This window comes from Aulonocara sp. 'chitande type north' Nkhata Bay, linkage group LG13, assembly GCF_057382095.1.
Source record: "Aulonocara sp. 'chitande type north' Nkhata Bay isolate Kocher_YH1m ecotype deep benthic linkage group LG13, A_spYH_male_GT1.1, whole genome shotgun sequence".
NCBI classification, from domain to species: Eukaryota; Metazoa; Chordata; class Actinopteri; order Cichliformes; family Cichlidae; genus Aulonocara; species Aulonocara sp. 'chitande type north' Nkhata Bay.
Window position 1 is genome coordinate 9,217,481 of NC_141356.1, and position 17,773 is coordinate 9,235,253.

Consider the following 17,773-nt stretch of genomic DNA (forward strand, 5'->3'; position numbering starts at 1 on the left):
AGGCATTTTAAGCGTTAAAAGTGCACGACTGGTTTCTGATAGAGGATGATTGTAATTAACAACTGAAATGGAGCAGATCCGTGACAGATGTGCCATAAAGTGCTCGGGCTTTAGTGTGTGTGTGTGTGTGTGTGTGAATCACTGAGGCATTGCTGCTGGGGCCAGTATCCTTCACTTAACCTCGTGAGCACACTGCAGTGCTTCTACACTGTTGTTGAGCACAAGGTTATGACAAAAATCATTATAATCTACATTGGCAGGAGGATGGCTTCAATGAATATCGCACTGTAGAGCTTAAGCGGTAACAAAAGGCTCAAGTTTTAATATTAGAAATATAAAATGTATGTCTAGACAGCGATGCAGAATTTTAACTCCTTTTCGCTATATGATAGGATTATTTTGTTTTTCTGTGTGTTGCCCTGTTGTGCCTTGTTTGCAGAGTGGTATGTGCAGGATTTCTGTTGTGTATCAGCCTTTTTCAAAAGGAAGGAACTTTCTCCTAAACAGCCCTTTGTCAATTGTGAGAGAGTGTTGCTTTTTTTTCCCTTTTATAGCCGGTTCCTTTCATGTTCCCAGATCAATGACATGAGACAAATTAGAAAGTCTAGTCATGGTCTGGAGCCTGTCATTGTGTTTTTAAAAGTACTGATGAGACATATTGGGAGGAGGATGTTATTCTTGTTTGTGCTTCCACTGCTCCATAAATCAGATGATAATGAGTTTAGCTACCCTGGGAATCACCAAAACTAAAACAAATGTGGCCATTTGTACTTTTATTGTCACTGCGAATTTTGAAGTGGTGTGATGCAATGCGTTATTGTGATTGTGTAATTTCTTTCGACTCAAGCGGAAAGCTATTAAAATCTTAAGTGTTGGCTCGAAGAGGTCAGAGCTGTTCTTCCAAGCTCCATTTGGTGCACATAAACATCATAGTGTCTTCAAAATCCTTTAAATATAAATATTTGGTTTCTTGGAGTTCAGTTTAGAAACTTTCTCATTCATGGGAATGACATTACTGGGACATTACTGTGAAGCTTTTTTTTTTTTTTTTCTTTTTTTTTTTAAAGAAAGTCATTTACAGCACAGAAATGGCTGTACGTGATGTTGCTTTTGGCCTATTCTTGTAAATTGGTATAGTCTGAATATTTTAGACAAGCCTGAGATAATACAGGGAAACCTTTTACACAAAGTAGATGGGAAGGCTAAAGCGGAAAGAAGCTGAACAGTCAGCTTGGCCTTTCCTTGTTCTTGGGGCAGCAGCGGTATGATGTGTTTAATTAAGGAGCACCGGCCCAGCCAAGCAGATCTAATATGCTAGAACATTATATTCCATCTCTTTTTTTCCCTTCCTATTTATTTCTTTGTCTAGCCCTGCTTCTATGGGATTTGTAGAGATTATTGATGGAGGATAATGATCTTGAGTGACAGTGCCCTGATTTTCTTTTTTCCTTTTTCTTTCTTCTGTAATCGCACTGTTTGTCACTGTGAAGGAGATCAACTGCCCCCTCCACCTCCTCTGCAGCGGAGTGTATTGAAAGCTGCTGTGGATGTTTGGAGGTTAGCCACAGGGGGTGGCAAGATGCAGAATGCAGAGCTAGAGGGAAAGCACTGAGTGCTAGTCTTTATATGGGTTTACTGCCTTTAAAAGAAGAGGAAAATAAGATTACATAACACAATCAGGACAAACAGTGTCCCAGACACTATGCTAGGACCCCGACAGGAGATTTGTGTATTTGTAATTCTTACATAGCTCCACAGCTGTGTGTTCATTCAGTGCTTACCTTCCCCAGGCCATGTTTACTGGAAGCCTTTGGAAGCTCTCTGAAATGTAAACAGGACTGTAGGGCCACAGGCAGTTCAGCGCTAAGCTGCATGAGCTCGAGCCAAAACACAACGAACCAATGAACACACAAATGCTAGATGCACAGCCAGGTGCTGTATATCTGACCGCAGGAGCAGCTGTATAATTACATTGTTCTCATCTGTCTCAAGATGATCTGTGTTTGGGAAGAAAACACAAATACCAAAGGACAGAGGTCAGAGGAAGCTGCCAACCTTTGATGGATAGTTTGTAGTGCATTTACTTCAATATCCTCACAGAAAGCTAAGCTAGCTACACGGCTAGTCATCAGGTCACACACGCAGATCTCTCAGGTGATGACATTTGACATATCCTGGGGGTCCATAACGAGAGAAATTAGTGTCAGTTAATTATTTCCTGTCATTTTGCTTAATTTCCACTGAAAGGCAGTCTGAGCCCGGGGGTCCCTGAGGAGAGGTCTTGCTTTTCCCTTTCCTCACACAGAGACGTTTTCTTGTTTAGTCAATGCTGACTTGTTTGTTATATATTTGCTGTTGTCCTGCAGAATAGACAACATGCCCATGGCAAGGTGGTGTACAGTAAGGCCTCATTCACCAAAGATTATGTGTGAAAATTGTCTGCTCTTCTTATGCATATGAGCTTGCTCTTTCTTTGTATAGGCTTCAAATTTTCACTGGAAACTCAACAGTTGTTGTTTGGGAAAGAGACTGAATGAAGGACCAAAGGGAACGAAAAAAACAACAACAAGATATTCATTTGCACAGGAGAATTTTTTTTTATACACACACACACACACACACACACACACACACACACACACACACACACACACACACACACACACACACACACACACACAGAGTACAGGTTAGGTTACATGTGTGGGTTTTTTTCCATTATAAATTATACACATGGGAGCAAGATCAGAGGTGACAGAGTAATCATTACAAATGACAAAGGTTCCATACTATCAGGCTAGTGTAATAACTGTGTAATAGCCTCTTTGTAATAACTGTGAGGGTCTTCTGTGACCTTAATCCCATGTGACTCGGCCACATCCATGGTTTTAAAGTAAAAATCCCCTGCTCTGCTACCAACCACATCCAAACAATGTAATAATGTCAGTGGTGCAAATCAGTACCTTTTTATTATTGCTTTCTCTCTTTTTGCCGTGTGTGTGTGTGTGTGTGTGTGTGTGTGTGTGTGTGTGTGTGTGTGTGTGTGTGTTCTCAGCATCTTTCTTCGGCCTGTTTCCATCTTTTAAAGGCTGCACTGGCTTTTTGAGTGCACATTCACGGGGCTCAGGTTGTTACACAGCATGGAGACCCATTTGCAGAAAGAGCCTGCTCAAATCCATTAGAAGAGCGAAATCTCAAAGGATGATGAAATGGATGTGAGGCAGCATGCGGTAAGGAACATTTAGCTGTCTTTCTTCAGTATGCTCAACATTTATTCTGACATCATATCCAATGGGTAATGTCTGTTAATTCCAGTAAAACATAAACACCACTATCCCGTATGAATGTGGTGCACGAAATATAGACGTGGGGTTTGTCATTTCAAAATCAAATGTGCTGAAAATCAAATGTGCTGAAAAGAAGCATGATAGGATTTTGCCCCAGGAGTCTCATTGTGGGCTGTGCTTATTATTGATTTAATATTGAACCGAATAGTGTTAGTGTCTGTGGTATTTCAATATTTCAAGGTCAGATGCAAACGTTATCCAACAGACTCCAACAAAGTTCTAAAGTATGTGTATCTCTTATTAACCAGGCAGATTTGGTGTGTAGGAACAGCTTGTGGGAGTCATTCATCTTATCAGCCCTTGCTGGAAATAGTCCAGCAATCTACCAAAATAAAAGCAAGGCTTTCCTCTGTTCCACTGAGTCGGTGTAACTTATACTGATGCCAGCGCCTGGTGATTTCTCCAAATGCTGCCATCTTGGTGAAATTCTTGGGAGCCTGCTGCAGTTTAGAGATAAGGAAGTGAGGAATAGTAAAGTCTGTCCAGTGCTGTGATTAAGGACAGTCACCTTCCTGTGCGCAATCTTCATCTTGTGACTGATCTCTGCACGACTGAGGTCAAGTACATTAAAGACTCTAGCTCCGGCTCTGTGTATGTCAATCTGAAATTGCATAAATATTGATGTCAAAAGACGTGCATTCACTAGCGGAAGAGAAGCTACGGTGTGGGGTAGAATCGTACTCCTTATGACTGTTGGGATTTTATTTCCACTCTTTGTTCACTCCCTCCCTTCCTTCATAAGGGCACCTCATCAGATCGTTGGCCTCAATCTGTTCTGAAGCTCAAAGGTCACTCAATCACCAAGGACCCACACGTCAGGTCCTATCAGTAAACCAGGCTCCTGGTAGGAGGAATTAATTCATCTGTTTTCATCTCCTTGGACACTTTTCTTCATTTACCATTCAAAAAAAAAAAAAAAAAAAAAGCAGACTGTGTGGAAGCCGAATAAAGCAAAAGCAATAATTTCCCAACCTCCTCTCCACACTTTTTGTTTTTAACGTTTTATAAGATATGTGAACATATAAATCCAGACAATTAGTAGAGGTTGATGATGGCTTGCAAAAACGATATGTAGATATGCGCTGGAGTGCGTTTTTCATCACTCAGACTAAAGGAAGGACTGATTAGGTTTGGTGAAAGATCAAGGTGTCTGTGACCTCATGCACATCCTTTCTTGAGAACACAATAAAGCCTGAGGGGATTTTGTGATGCTTCGCTGTTTTAAAATAAAAATGTTTTTGCCCATAAGTCAAGAGTTCATTTACTGATTGTGACAAAAGCGCTCTCACATGTCTAATAGGATAAGATGATGAAGTGATGACATTTTATAAAAGTCAGACATGCGTGGATCTGACCTGCTGGTTTCACTGGTTAGTTAACGTATACGACATCTAGGCAGTAATTGTTTACGGCAGCTGACTCCCGTCTAAATCAGTGAGATCAAGCGTGGTGCTGACGGGCGGCAGAAAAGAGCGTAACAGATTTAGAGCAAAGTAATTTCCCTCGAGTATGGTAAGGTGTGCACAGTATTAAAGACAAAAAGTGCAGAGGCATGATGCGACAAAGATGCATTTTTGCAAATTTATGCAAAGGTGTGAGCGTGTGGGTGGCTTTTTTCTGTTTGTTATTTTATTTTTTTTTTGATACACTTGTAGCCACCACACCTCCCTTAAACACACCCACCACATGCCATGCCAGCTGCAGCTGTTGTGCCTCAATGCTGGAGATGTACAAAATTCCTCTCCCTCTGCAATTAGAGCTGGAGATTGCTGAATAGCACACATTGCAATGTCCTAAAATTGCTCTTGCTCTCCTTTCTTGCTCCCGAGAACTCTGAGTAAATGGAAAGCGATGAGAGCGAATCGCGAATAAACTGGCCCCGTCTGCCTCCGAGTTGACAGATTGTGCGAGCTGCTCCTTGTGATGTGCCGTTACCCGGTTAAAGAAACCAAAGGGTGGAAAAAGGCCTCATTGATAGGGTGGGTTTCTCATGCCTGACTGGGAATGTTCGCTTTCCACAGAGTCAAGTGGTGCATTGTGATCTCAACCAAAGAAATGCAAATATATAGAACAGATGTACTACTTCTTTTCTTCCTCCCCCGTTTGTCGGCAGGAGTAATCTCTCACTCTGGTGGAAATTGTGTTGGGTGCACTCTGGGTGCAAGACTAAAGTGTTAACAAGGGAAAAGCCATGTCACCCTGGCACATGTGATGGCTGCCTGCCTTTCAGGGCCTTTTCTCAATAAGGCTAGATGCTCAGGAGAGATAAATGGAGGCTTTTGTGGCCTTTGCCAGAGGGAGAACTGCACAATGCAGGACACACACAGAGCGAGGTCTTTTCCAGAGAAAATGGTTAAAAGCAGCATTTCTACAGTCCCTCCTCCTTTCCCTCGCTTTCACTCACTCCTTCACTTTTCTCATGTCTCTCGCTCTTACCCGCTCACTCTCCAAATCTTTTCCTCCTCCGTGAGAACTGAACCTTGCTCCCATAATGTTTCCATAAACGGGCTGAGGGAATGGAAATAACTCGGACCATTTCCCATCTCCTCCTTCTATCCATCCTCCCCCCACTTGCAGTCTCTTTACAGGGCTGTGGACAGTACCTAAACACACTGCTTTTAATGATACCGAGTGTTTTACACAGCTCCGAGCACTCGCAGAGTGCACCTCGTACACCCTGGTCTTTGCAGGCTTAATATAGCTGTGCTACTGCTGCTTCATCAGACATTACCAGGCCCCTCCACTAACAGGACTGCTTTGAACAGGATGGAGGTCAAATTGGTCTTCTGCCTGAGATTTGAAGTACCACTACACAGCCAGGAGATACTGACTCTGAATTACAAGCTATTGTGCTCCCCTTTCACTATTACCTATCATCTTTTGTTATTAAGGGTCTCTCTGCCTTCTTTCATTCTTGCTTTTTCAAGTTATTTTTTACTTTTTGATACAGTCATTATTTCCCATGCCCACTCTGCCCATTCTTATTTGTCCTGTCTCTTTATCTTTCCCTTCCCCTTTGTGACTCTTTGCATATTATTGTCTTAACTGTCACAATGTTGCTGTCTGGGGTTTTACATGTAGATTTGCATGTCGGTTGTTGCCTGCATCTACAGGCCATCCTGCTAGCGCAGGGCAAACTCTCATGTGGGTGGCTGTCCTGGGAACAGATGTTTTTGGTGCCACTTGTAGGGGGAAAAGCTTTGAAAGCGACTCCATAAAAGAGATGCCAGCTGCATGACAAACTAGGGCCGCCTCGTCCTCAGGAATTCTATCAGAGCCATTTCTCTCTGAGCCCTGGAAACACTGCCTGTTGAGAATAAGCAGAGTTCTCACTTAATCAGCCTGTTCCCTTTGGATAACTTCATTAATTACAGAAGGAAGTTGTTCTGCTGGAACATATGCCCAAGATGGCCACAGACTTCACTTTTATAAAAAAAAAAAGTTAATCTTTTATTTCTTAGTGTTGTAGTTAGATTATCTTACATGTTTCTTTCCTTCCAATCTCGTTGGTAGTAGACTTTCATTTTCAGCACCTACGACATTTCCAGCATCTGGATTCATATGATCACTTAGCTTTTGCTGTACCAGTTGTTTTGTAGCGTACACCCAACTTCTCTAGCCAGCTGTGAAGCAGGCATCTGGCATCTTCTGCGGTCCTTTAAAAACACTGGAAACCATATCGTTAACAGGGCAAAGTTGCCAGTGTCAGCTTTCCTTTGCTACTTTAATGCCTCTGCACACGTCCGTAGCGCAGCACCTCTGATTTGGCATCTGCACTCTTTCCCCTGCCAAACTTCCAATGAAAAGCAGCTCTCTGGCCAGTGATTATCATTCACCTGCTAATTTTAACCACTGCACTCGTCACAAACCCTTATTATGTCCCTTATGGATGAAGGACGTCATCTGTGCTGCACACAAAATGCACTGAACCTGAACCACTGGTGTTGGCCAATTTTTTTTACCAAACTAAAGTTAGGATGGGTGCTCGCCTCAGGAGATCCCAGTCATATGTTTATTGGTAATGATATACTGTGTGCAAAAAATGAAAACAACTTGCTCAGATAAGATATGTTCAGCAAGCCAGTGGCAATGTTGTACTGTTCAAAAATTAATCTATGGGTTTGCTCAGCAGTGTGACTATAGCAGCAGGGAATGAAGTCTTCTTCATCTGGTATAAACAGAGATACGGTTGCAAAGCAAATGATTTGGGAAATGTGGTGCTCAGATTTTAAATGAAGCATTATTTGTTGTCTCCCATGTATTGGGCTGTAAGGACTGCCTAAGAGGCTGAAAACAAAAGTTCCCTGAACAACCACTCGACCACTCAATTTACAGCTGAACTGAGCATTTCCCTCCTCATGACAACATGTAGAGGGGTGTGTTGTTGTCTGACTCATCCTTTTAAAAAGTTTAAAAGGCAAATTTAATGTTGATTATTAAAGTTGTGGCCATTTTGAGTGACGGGGAAGTCAAAGGAACGGGGGGGTTGCACAGCTAGCTGTCTGCTAGGCTAATTTGAGTCACTGAACTGGACCTTTGTCTTGTTGTTTGGAGCATTTGAATCCAGTTATCTGACAAGAAGATGGATGGCTGTGTGGCTGATCATACTAGCAGACAAAAGAAGTCTGTGTGTGTAAGTGAAGTTCTAGTTGTCCTCTTTTAACCAAGCTAGCTAGCTTGGCTAACAAGATGCATTCTGCATGCTACAAGCTAATAACCACAACTGGTAAATGGCCTGTATTTGTATAGCGCTTTGTATAGCGCTTTTCTAGTCCTTAAGGACCCCAAAGCGCTTTACACTACATTCAGTCATTCACCCACTGGCGATAGCAAGCTACATTGTAGCCACAGCTGCCGGACACAGGCGCCACCGGGCCCTCTGACCACCACCAGTAGGCAAACACAGGGTTAGTATCTTGCCCAAGGATATTTGGCATGCAGCCAGGAGGCAGCTTGGGATCGAACCACCGACCTTCTGATTAGTGGCTGACCTGCTCTGCCACCTGAGCTACAACCACCCCAACTAGCACGCAATAAGTGCTAGCACTCAACCGTCTTGTTTAAATGTGGTTAAAGCCATAAGGTGAAATTCGATGCTTCAAATTGGGTCTTCACAAACCAGAGATGACGCCATGGCAACTGCGTCCATATTTTATATACAGCTTATAGTATTGACCATCTAGCGATGTATTTCAATCATTTAGACATCCAAATGGCAAAGTTGTCTAGTTATTTTGAAAAAAAAAAAATAGCGTTTTAGTGTATTTTTTATTTACCTCTTCTGTTAATCATCTTACAACTGTTTGAGAGCTTTGAAACCATCACAGCTACATTGATATTCTCTTGCACATCTGGCATCTTTTTGGTTCCCCTCTTTTTATAGACTATTTCAACATTATGCACTCCACACTGTATATAAATGCCACTTGTTTTGCACATATTCAACTCTGTATATTTTATATATTTTATTATTATTATTATTATTATTTTATTTTATTTTTTTACTATTTAATTTGTAAAAATGTGTATACACACACACACACACACACACACACACACGTAGGAAAATATTTAGTATACACATCCAGAAATGCATACACTATTATATATTGTACATATATTTATTAGTTTCAGGTTGGCCATTCTTGTATTTTGCTCGTTTGTGTTGTTGTGTTTGCACATCTCTGTTGCTTGTGGGGCTCGCACACAAGAATTTCACTCGCATGTGCTGTGCCAGTGTGCCTGCACATGTGATGTGACAATAAAAAGTGATTTGATTTGATTTTCTCTTTGTGTTTCATTTGTGTTTGTTTTGCCTCAAACTGCCTGAAGCAATAATGCGTGTTTCCCTGAATTCTCTGACTCACCGCTGATCTCTGTGCCCCTCTCTCCTCCTTTCTCCTTTCCCTCCCTCAAGTTTCCATCTTTGTTCAGAAGGGAGGTCTGCTGTCACTCAAGGCTGTCATGTGCAGAAAAAGTTGCCTAGCAACAACATAGAGGGATGCAGAGCTGCTGTTTACTCTCCACCCGCTCACCTCATGTGCCCACTACCCCCTTCTCTTTCGCTGTCTTCCCCTGTTGTATAGATGGAGTGTTATGGATGGTGGAGGCGGCAGCGCAGCCTCTGGCTCTTTGGTGAATTTGGACAACAGATACAGAATAAACTGAGAGAAGGTGGAGAGAGGGAAAGGAGAGGAGGCGGGGAGATGGTAGGGGAGTAGTGACATTCAAGAGATGATGTGTCTGACTGTTGCCTGCCAGCTGCTATTCCTGCCTTCCTCTCAGCAGGGGAAACTGGCCATTTTCCTTACAGTACCCTCTGTACATAACTAAAAGAGAAACTTGTGCTCCCACAGCCTGCTGTTATCAGCCAGACTAAAAATACTGAGAAGCAAGTGTATCACATGCCTGGCTATCGTCACACGCTCATGAAAAGAGGCTCAATCTCAGCAGATACAGGTACCTTTGATTCTCTATGGGTTATTAAATGTTCCCTGGTGGAAGCAATCAGGCAAACCCCTTTGTTAACTTGTTTACTGTAATTATATAGCAAGGCTCAATGGGTTCCTCACGGCCATGCTGAGGAAAGCTGCAAGTTGGCTGTGGAATGACACGAGTCACACTCAAGGTTGCTGAGAATCAAAAGGCTTCACAGACACAAATAATCTCAGTGTCGAATTAGTATTTTTATCCATCGAGTCGTTTTATGAACGCTCCAAAGCTTTTGACATCAATATGATGAAAAGGGTTGATATTAAGTTGTTAGTGCTGCTGCTGTATAGACAGCTTTATTTAGCCCAACCTTTTTTGTTTATTTTTAACCACGCCTAGCTTAACAAAACAAATCCTACCCTTGCTCTGCCATAGGTATGATATAGTCTGGGCTGTTTTATTTTATTTAAATTTTATTTTATTTTTTAGTTGGCTTTTATTCACTTTCTTTTATGTAAAGTGGCATACATGGTGTAGATGCCCTGTCTGAGACCAGAAGGAAACACAAGCCCAGTCTCAGGGATACACAAGCTGGTGTGTTCCAAGTGTTCGCCCTAATAAATCGGATGTTTTGTTTCAAATCAAATGTGCAGCTCCAACCACTGTGGTAACACCTGGAAAACACCTTTTTTTCTTAGCTTCTCTGGAGAAAAAGCTAGCAAAATTATTTCCTTTAAAACTTCATTAGGTGTGCAATATATTAAGTTATTAGCTACAAGTGGAAGAATGCTTCGCTTGTCTTTAAATCTACATAAAGAGTTGAAAAAGTTTATGAGATTAACTCAGGAAATCAACAGTTTCGACCAGATTGCAATTTTCTACAGGAATTAGTGTCTCTTCTGCCACTAAAACTACATTATTTCGTTATATTTCAGCTCATTCAGAATGGACCAGATGGCCACTAGCTTAGACCCCAATTTTCAGTATATTTCCTTAAATGAGTCCAAATTCTTTCTGGAGTGTTTGAAACATGAGCTTAGAAAATATGTTATTTTAGTGTTTTGTGAATGTATGCTGTTCTGCATGCGTATCCGCTTGTGTAATGACTACCTTCACTATGTAAATTACCCATCAAACGCGTCCGTCAGTGTGCAAACGAGCAGCGTTTGTGGGATTGTGCGTTTCTCCACAGGCCCTGCTTGCACATGTGTGTAGGCTGATGAATAGTTTGTCTGTTTGCTGGGATGCAGTGACAAGAACTCTTAAGTGTTACCTCCTGTGGGCTTCCCACTCTTCAAATAAAACTCTTTCCTTCCCCTCAACTCAAATCAAAGCTGAGAACCTGCCTGCAGAGGCTGGATCAAAGGAAGACTGTGGCACAAAGACTTGTACCCGCTGCCATTCATTCAACTTGATTAAAGTCTGTCATTTCCTGCTATTAACACGTTCCTACCTCCAACCATAAACTGAGCAAAGCCGTTATCAGGAAGTGGCTAGAGTTGTCACTATGTTTGGGTCCTTTCAATTAAATCCCCTGAAGCTTAATTATGTAACATTATATGCTCTTTCTGTAGCCTTCCTGTGTCTCGGGAAGGCTGACTTTTTGAGAAATAATAGTTTCAGTTACATAAACATATTTACAAATAGTCGGTTGTAGTTACTAAAAAGGCACAAGTTCAGTTTTTAAGCCACTCTTCTGCAGCAGTACTGTCCTCAGTGGTGTAGGTCACAGTTATTGCTCTCCACACCCATATTTCAGCCACTCCTTTACAGATTTCCAACCAGCCTCCTTCACTAAATCCATATTAGAGCCTTGACACAGCAAGCTGACCACGGGTGACTCTCATCAACAAACACTTAATGGCAGCCTAATGTCGAAAGTGAAAATTACAGTGCCATATGAAACTTTTTTTTAAATGGACTACCAACTTGGCAGGCACAGAGAAGTGATCATCTGTAGTGTTCACTGTGCAACTTTTATGAGATGATATGAAGCAGCACATAAGTTAATCTTTGTTGGTTGGTGTGTGTGTGTTTGTGCACGGGAGAGTGTGTAAACCTTAAAACCACAGCTGTTTGCTTCAAAACACCAGAGAGGGGTGTCCTGCAGAGTTCTGTTTTCATACATTTCTCTTCCTTTCTTGCTCTGAAGACCATCATAACCTCACCCCTCCCTGCCTCCCCTCGTGTCTGGTTGCTGCAGTCTCTGCTGCTGATGGGAAAAAGTATGCAGTGCTTAGCATATGGCATGTGGATAGAGGGATTATCATTTTTGGGGGAAAAAAAAGAAAAAAACCATGCCTCCTCCTGGGCCTTTCTCCGCTTATCTCTGTGTTTAAGGTGGTCGTGGTTGCTGCTAGCTCTGTCTGCCAGACAGACCTTTGTACCAAGCTGTAGTTCATAAGAGAGAATGGATAAGTGGATTCCTGCATCTCCCATCACTCCAAATGTCAGCCATCATGAGGAACTTGGAAGGTCACAGGCTTGATCTGGGGATCTTTTTCTGGGAACAATAGCTAACCCCCCCAATTTTTCTTTTCTTCTTTTTTCCCCTCCATTCTTGTCCTTCCTGTCAGCCCGAGAAGCTCTGAATGTCACGGTCCGTTCCCTGCCCCCAACCACCAACACCAACACTCAGCATTGCTCCCCAACTCTTAGCCAACACAGCCACCTACTTTCCCTTACATATGCTAATGCTGCAGCCTCATTCAGCTGTTGGTGGCTTTGTCACAGGGGGGAGGGCTGTGTGCATTAAGGGGCAGCTGTATGCATTTCACTAAATTGACTCCAAATAGCTGCCAGACTTGTCCTGATTTTACTCTCTCCTTCTCTTCTTTATACCTTTCTCCATTTTTCTTTCCAAGCTAGCTGTTAGTAAAGGAGCAAAAGGAAGGTGCTGCAGTTTATTTTTCGAGGCTTTCTGCCGTGGAGTGTGTCGGGTTCCTCTCTTTCTTTGTGTGCTTTTGGGTGGCTTGTGCTCAACAAGTGGCTGATGGATTTAATGCACTTGGATAGCATCTCCACAGTGAGCTCATTACCACAGTAGCTCACAGGTCTCTGTTCTTAGAATTTATGGCTCTGATGAAAAAGGACTCTATTAATCAGGTAAGCATGGCAACTATTTATCTACTGTTGCTTTTTCATTTAATGGCCTCACACAGGAAAATGGTGTAAAGGCTAAATAATGCACGTTAGTTAACATGAACTTTTGTTTGAGCCGCATTTATATGCAGCATCAGCTTCATAAAAAGTGGAGTACGGCCTTTCTGTGTTTCAGACAGTTCTTGTGAGGTGACTGAGTGATTCATCTGTATATCCGTGCTTGCTCCTGTCTTTCATTCACATCCACTGATTGACTGAACATGGTTTTGTGTCAGCAGCAGAGATTGCAGCTGCTGCCCTGAAGTCCAAATTATCTCTCTTACACCAAAATTCTGTCAGCAGCACCGGGCTGACGGTGAGGAAGAAACTTTGAAAAGGAAATAAAAAGCTGCTGCACTGAGTACAAGGAGGGAAAGGTGTGCTGAGGTCGCCCTGCTGTCAGGCTGCATAAGTGCTGCTGCCCAGCTGATGCGTGTGAATGTGTTTGCGTCAGTGTGTTGACTCTGTCTTAACTGCGTCAAACACCTACTTACCTACTTTCGAGCTGAACACTTTCCTTTTGCAAACTGAGAGTTCTCCTCTCACCGTTTTTCTTCTCCTCTCCCAGAGAGAGTGTACTTTTCTGAACAGGCTGCCATTGGTATGGCTGTAGCTAAGAAAGCAGCAGGCTGCTGGGAAGTGGCGGGGTGGGGGATGATGTGTGCTGATGGAAATAGGTGGTGGTTTATTCTGGAGACTTGCTGGGCCACATCAACCCTGCATGTCCCTTTCTGTCGCCCCATAGCAGAGAGGGCCGCTGTGGTTAGGCCCAGTTTGCGGGGGACAGATGGTCCCTTTTGGAGAAGGGCCACAGCACAGAGGTCTCTGTTCATGGGGCTCCACCAGAGCAGCCAAGAACAAACACGGTCTCCTTCTGTTGGGAACATTCAGGAGCTTCAGTCTGTGAGACCTAATGGATTCAGGAAGTGACATCTAAAACTTTGAATGCATGTTAGGAGTGTGACTGTGACGCTGATAATTTTGAATGACCTTTAAATAAGTGCTTTGTGAATGCGCTGCTAGTCAGATTTCCAATAACACTGCATTCAATTAGTCATATTAGTCAGTATTCTTTAGTATTTCAACAGAGGAGAGAACGGGGGACTCTTTGTCTTTGTCCGTAGCCAAGTTTGCAACATTGCTTTAATCTTTTAATTGGTGCATTGTGAGCTTTCTGTCACTTTCCTGCAGTTCTTGTTCTTTGTTTCCATGCGAATAAACAGGGAGAATCTGTTGTCCTGTCTATTTTAATTCTCAGATCACCCTGAAACAACTAAAGGACAATGGCAGTGTGCTGCCCGGCAGGCGCTGGGCAGACGGCCAGCTGGCAGAGCGACTGGGTAGGAGACTCCCATTTTCAAGCAGAACCAAGAGGAGGCTTGCCTCTCCTGCACTGCTTATAGCCAGCACCATGATTATTGTGCTCCTTCTATATGAGCTTTAGTCCGAGCAACTGGGGCTCTTTTCCAGAACATAGCTTTGACGCATAGCTCAGCTCCACACCTTGTCGATGTGATGCGCTTAAGCTACTCCTTGATGGATTGCTGTTAGTAATTATGTTAATCTTGGCATGTAAAGGTCATCATTCTAGTGCTGCAGTGGTAATTTTATCAATGGCTGTCATCCGTAATGCAGTACTTGGCAGTGGAATTTAAAGCCATGCAGCAAATTCATATGGGGTATTTTATACTTGCACTGGAAATATGACAAATTACTTGAGGGTTGAACTGTCAGCTTAGTTGCAACCAAGCTTCAGAGCTTTTGAAGTGCTTTAAGAGGATGTGTTTTGATGTTTAATGAGCCCACAGCATATAAAAACACTAAGTGATTGTTTTAGAGGCTCTTAACGTACATCAATTTAAAACATGCTTTATAACTTTGCAATGCAGACAGTGACTTTGAAGCCATGTTTATATGAAAGAAATCAATGCGCAGTCATGGTTTGTTTTTGTTTTTTTGACTCTTGCATTGTATATTTCTGCAAACTCTCTATTGAGCCTTTTTTTTTTAATTTTTAATTTTTAAATTATTTAAACCATTCACGTCTTGATTTACTTTTACTCTCTATGTCTTTGTATTGTTCATCACCCAACCTCCCCTCAGCTTCATTTCTTTTAAAGTGAGTTACAGGTGTTTGGTTTTTAACCACGAGTAAGAGAGAAAGCCAAATTTGTAACTACCAAAACTTTTTAGCTCTTGATTCTTTGTCATCTCCTTAGAGAAGACTTATTAAAAAATTTCCAGCCAGGTTGTAAGCGGTTACTTGACGTGCTGACATTAAAAAGCTTGGGTGTTGTTAGTGTCGCTATTTTTATCTTTAATTGTGACTGAGATGAAAATCAGGCTACACTGTAAGAGTCAAATGCTGGTAATTCCAAAGTGTTAAGACTCCATTTATGTTAGCTGTAATTGTGTTGTCTTTGTATTTACCCCTTAGCCAAAGTTCACTCTACAGACTCACAATTATTTAGGCCACTTTGCTCTGGCGGAGCCTTTTTCTTTGTCTATAGTGGAGCATATGGTAGATATTACGGGATTTGAAAGTGTGCAGGAAATGAAAAGAATTCCCTTTTTTTTTTTTGTAGTTTCTGTAAGATAAATACTCACTGTTCCCTCAACCAAGTGAAATAGTCACATCGTGGTTGACCCCTGAGCCTCAGACTCATCTGTAGCCAGCACATTCCAGATGGAGCTACAGCCAGCACAAAGCAGAGCAGGCTTCAGGGCGCGCTGGTGTAGGAAAACGGACTGCGTGTTCATGTTCATGTAAGCCGCCTCCCTGATAAGACTAAGGCTACAAATAACCACCGGCCCAAACCGCAAACTCCACAGCGAAGCAAACTGCTATCTTTTGTTTAATTGTACATTGTGAGAGCATAGCTGTTGACAGATGAGGTGTGGCTCGGTAACTGCTGGAGGACCGTCACCTCGGGTTAGAGCAGCAGCCACAGAAGCAGATTATCAGATTCGGCTCAGCTCGGAAAATGTCTCTACTGCCACTTGTATTCCAGCCGTTTTCCGTCCTGTGTCTGTGGAAAGCCGTTCAATTTTAGGATGCTGTGGAAGTATAAAAGTCTGATTCTGGTATGAAGCAACTTCCTCTTTGAAAAGCTTCCCATCTAGTCCACTTGATCCAGAAGGGAAACAGGTGAAAGGATTTTTACTTGAGTTTTATATAGATCAAAATGCAGACAGAGCATAAAGAGACTTCTTTTGAAGCTGCACTTATGCCAGGGGTTAGATTCCTGCAGATACTTTGGTGGGCGCTTTCTGGTCTTTTTCCCCCCCTTTCCAATAGCTTCTTTACTCCTAAAACCTGTGCACCTGCGGCACTGACTGGGCATTAGTAAATGTGGGCATTTCCCACAGTGCATTGTCAGGCTGGGTGAAGGGTGAGTGGGTGAGAGTATAGTTTACTCTGTGCTGTCTGACCTCCTTTTTTTTTTTTTCTTCTTTTAAATCTTTCCTACTTGTTCGTCTTCTGTTGGTTCAACTAAGGTCTGGATGCGCTGAGATATAAAAAAGAAAACAAACCTCTAATTGTCTCTCATGCTCCTGTGGAAGTTGCTTCGCTTCAGAGCCTCTCTCTCCACAAGCACACGCCCATATGAACTCAGGCTCCACTCTTTTGTAACATTTTATGTCTTTAATCTCCGCTGCTGCTGTCATGCCAATCATCACTCTCTCATGAGGTCACTGCATGTGTTTGTGTGGTTGTGTAATTATGGGCAGTGCCAGGCATATTGGATTTTGTCAGACTTTTCAGCGGTGATGCCCTTGTTTCTGTAGATGGTTTGCACTGTAAAAAGCCCAAATTCAAAATGAATGTTTTTGTGTGTATGTGTTTTTTAGATGTATTTCTTCTAAGCTGATATGACCTAAAAGGGTAAATATCAGGTTTCCTCTACTAAAAGTTTAGTTACCAAGTGAGTCAACAATCTTGGACTGAATTCAGTCTAAATGTGGAGCTAGATCACGGAAAAATAGGAGTCCAGGGACTGTCCTTCAGAAAATCACTTCATGGATGGTGTCATTCTTTCTGGCGCATATTTAAAAAATGACACTTGCCAAAGAGAGTAGCACTCTGACATTATTAGTATAGCTGGCCTGTCAAGACAACTTCTGTGTTTGAAAACACTGGTGAAATCAACTGTAAATGTCAAGTTGAGAAAATCTGGTATAGCAGGTTGTGTATTTTCCATAGAAACAACAGCAACTGTTGGTTCCAGAAAGCTTGGGGTGACACAGTGTACCAACTGTGTATATATACCCGTCCCTAGCTGATAATAGTACATTAAAGGAAATGGAAACAAGTCTAAATATGTAACAAGAAAGTAAGTGGAACATTCTTTTTCACAGCGACCCAATGGGTAAAGTAATACAGTACTTTTGAGACGTATCTTGAAGTGGATACAGCGGTTGTTAGCACATCACATGGCAGTACATCATCTTTGCTTATCAAACAGAAGGTTATGAGTTGAAATCCAACCCTGCAATAAAACACCTGGGATGTTGTTGTTTTTGTTTTTTGTTTTTTTGTTTTTTAATTAGTATCGCAAGTGCTGCTACTCTAGATGCATGACTAAATATGAATAGTGACGTTAAATTTAACCCTCTCAGGCTCAAATTAAACTTTTTGTTGCTAATGCACAACCAAGTCCTGCAGTGGTACTTCTGAGTAAAAAAAAAAAAAAAACTCATAAAATATGTATGTGGGGTAATCAGGTTGTTAGTTTTTAACTGTTGCAAATCTGCAACGCCTGCCTTGAGAGGGTTAGCAAGCTTACAATGACCCTTTGACTGAAGTTCTTAATTTGTTTTTGTTTGAGCTTTTACAGTGTCGGAGGCTGTGC

General features: G+C 42.2%; 1 protein-coding gene across 2 annotated transcripts in view; it reads left to right on the forward strand.

Annotated features, from left to right (window-relative positions):
• The window catches only part of sipa1l2a (signal-induced proliferation-associated 1like 2, genome duplicate a), a 79,441-nt gene that overhangs the window by 5,018 nt on the left and 56,650 nt on the right, over nucleotides 1–17,773 (forward strand). The window contains exon 1 of one of the 2 annotated variants that reach the window (XM_086258593.1): nucleotides 12,589–12,884. The exons of the other annotated variant lie outside the window; for it this stretch is intronic. The gene's annotated coding sequence lies outside the window, so the exon portion shown is untranslated. Of the gene's footprint in view, nucleotides 1–12,588; nucleotides 12,885–17,773 lie in introns of those variants that run through there. 2 annotated transcript variants of the gene reach the window in all.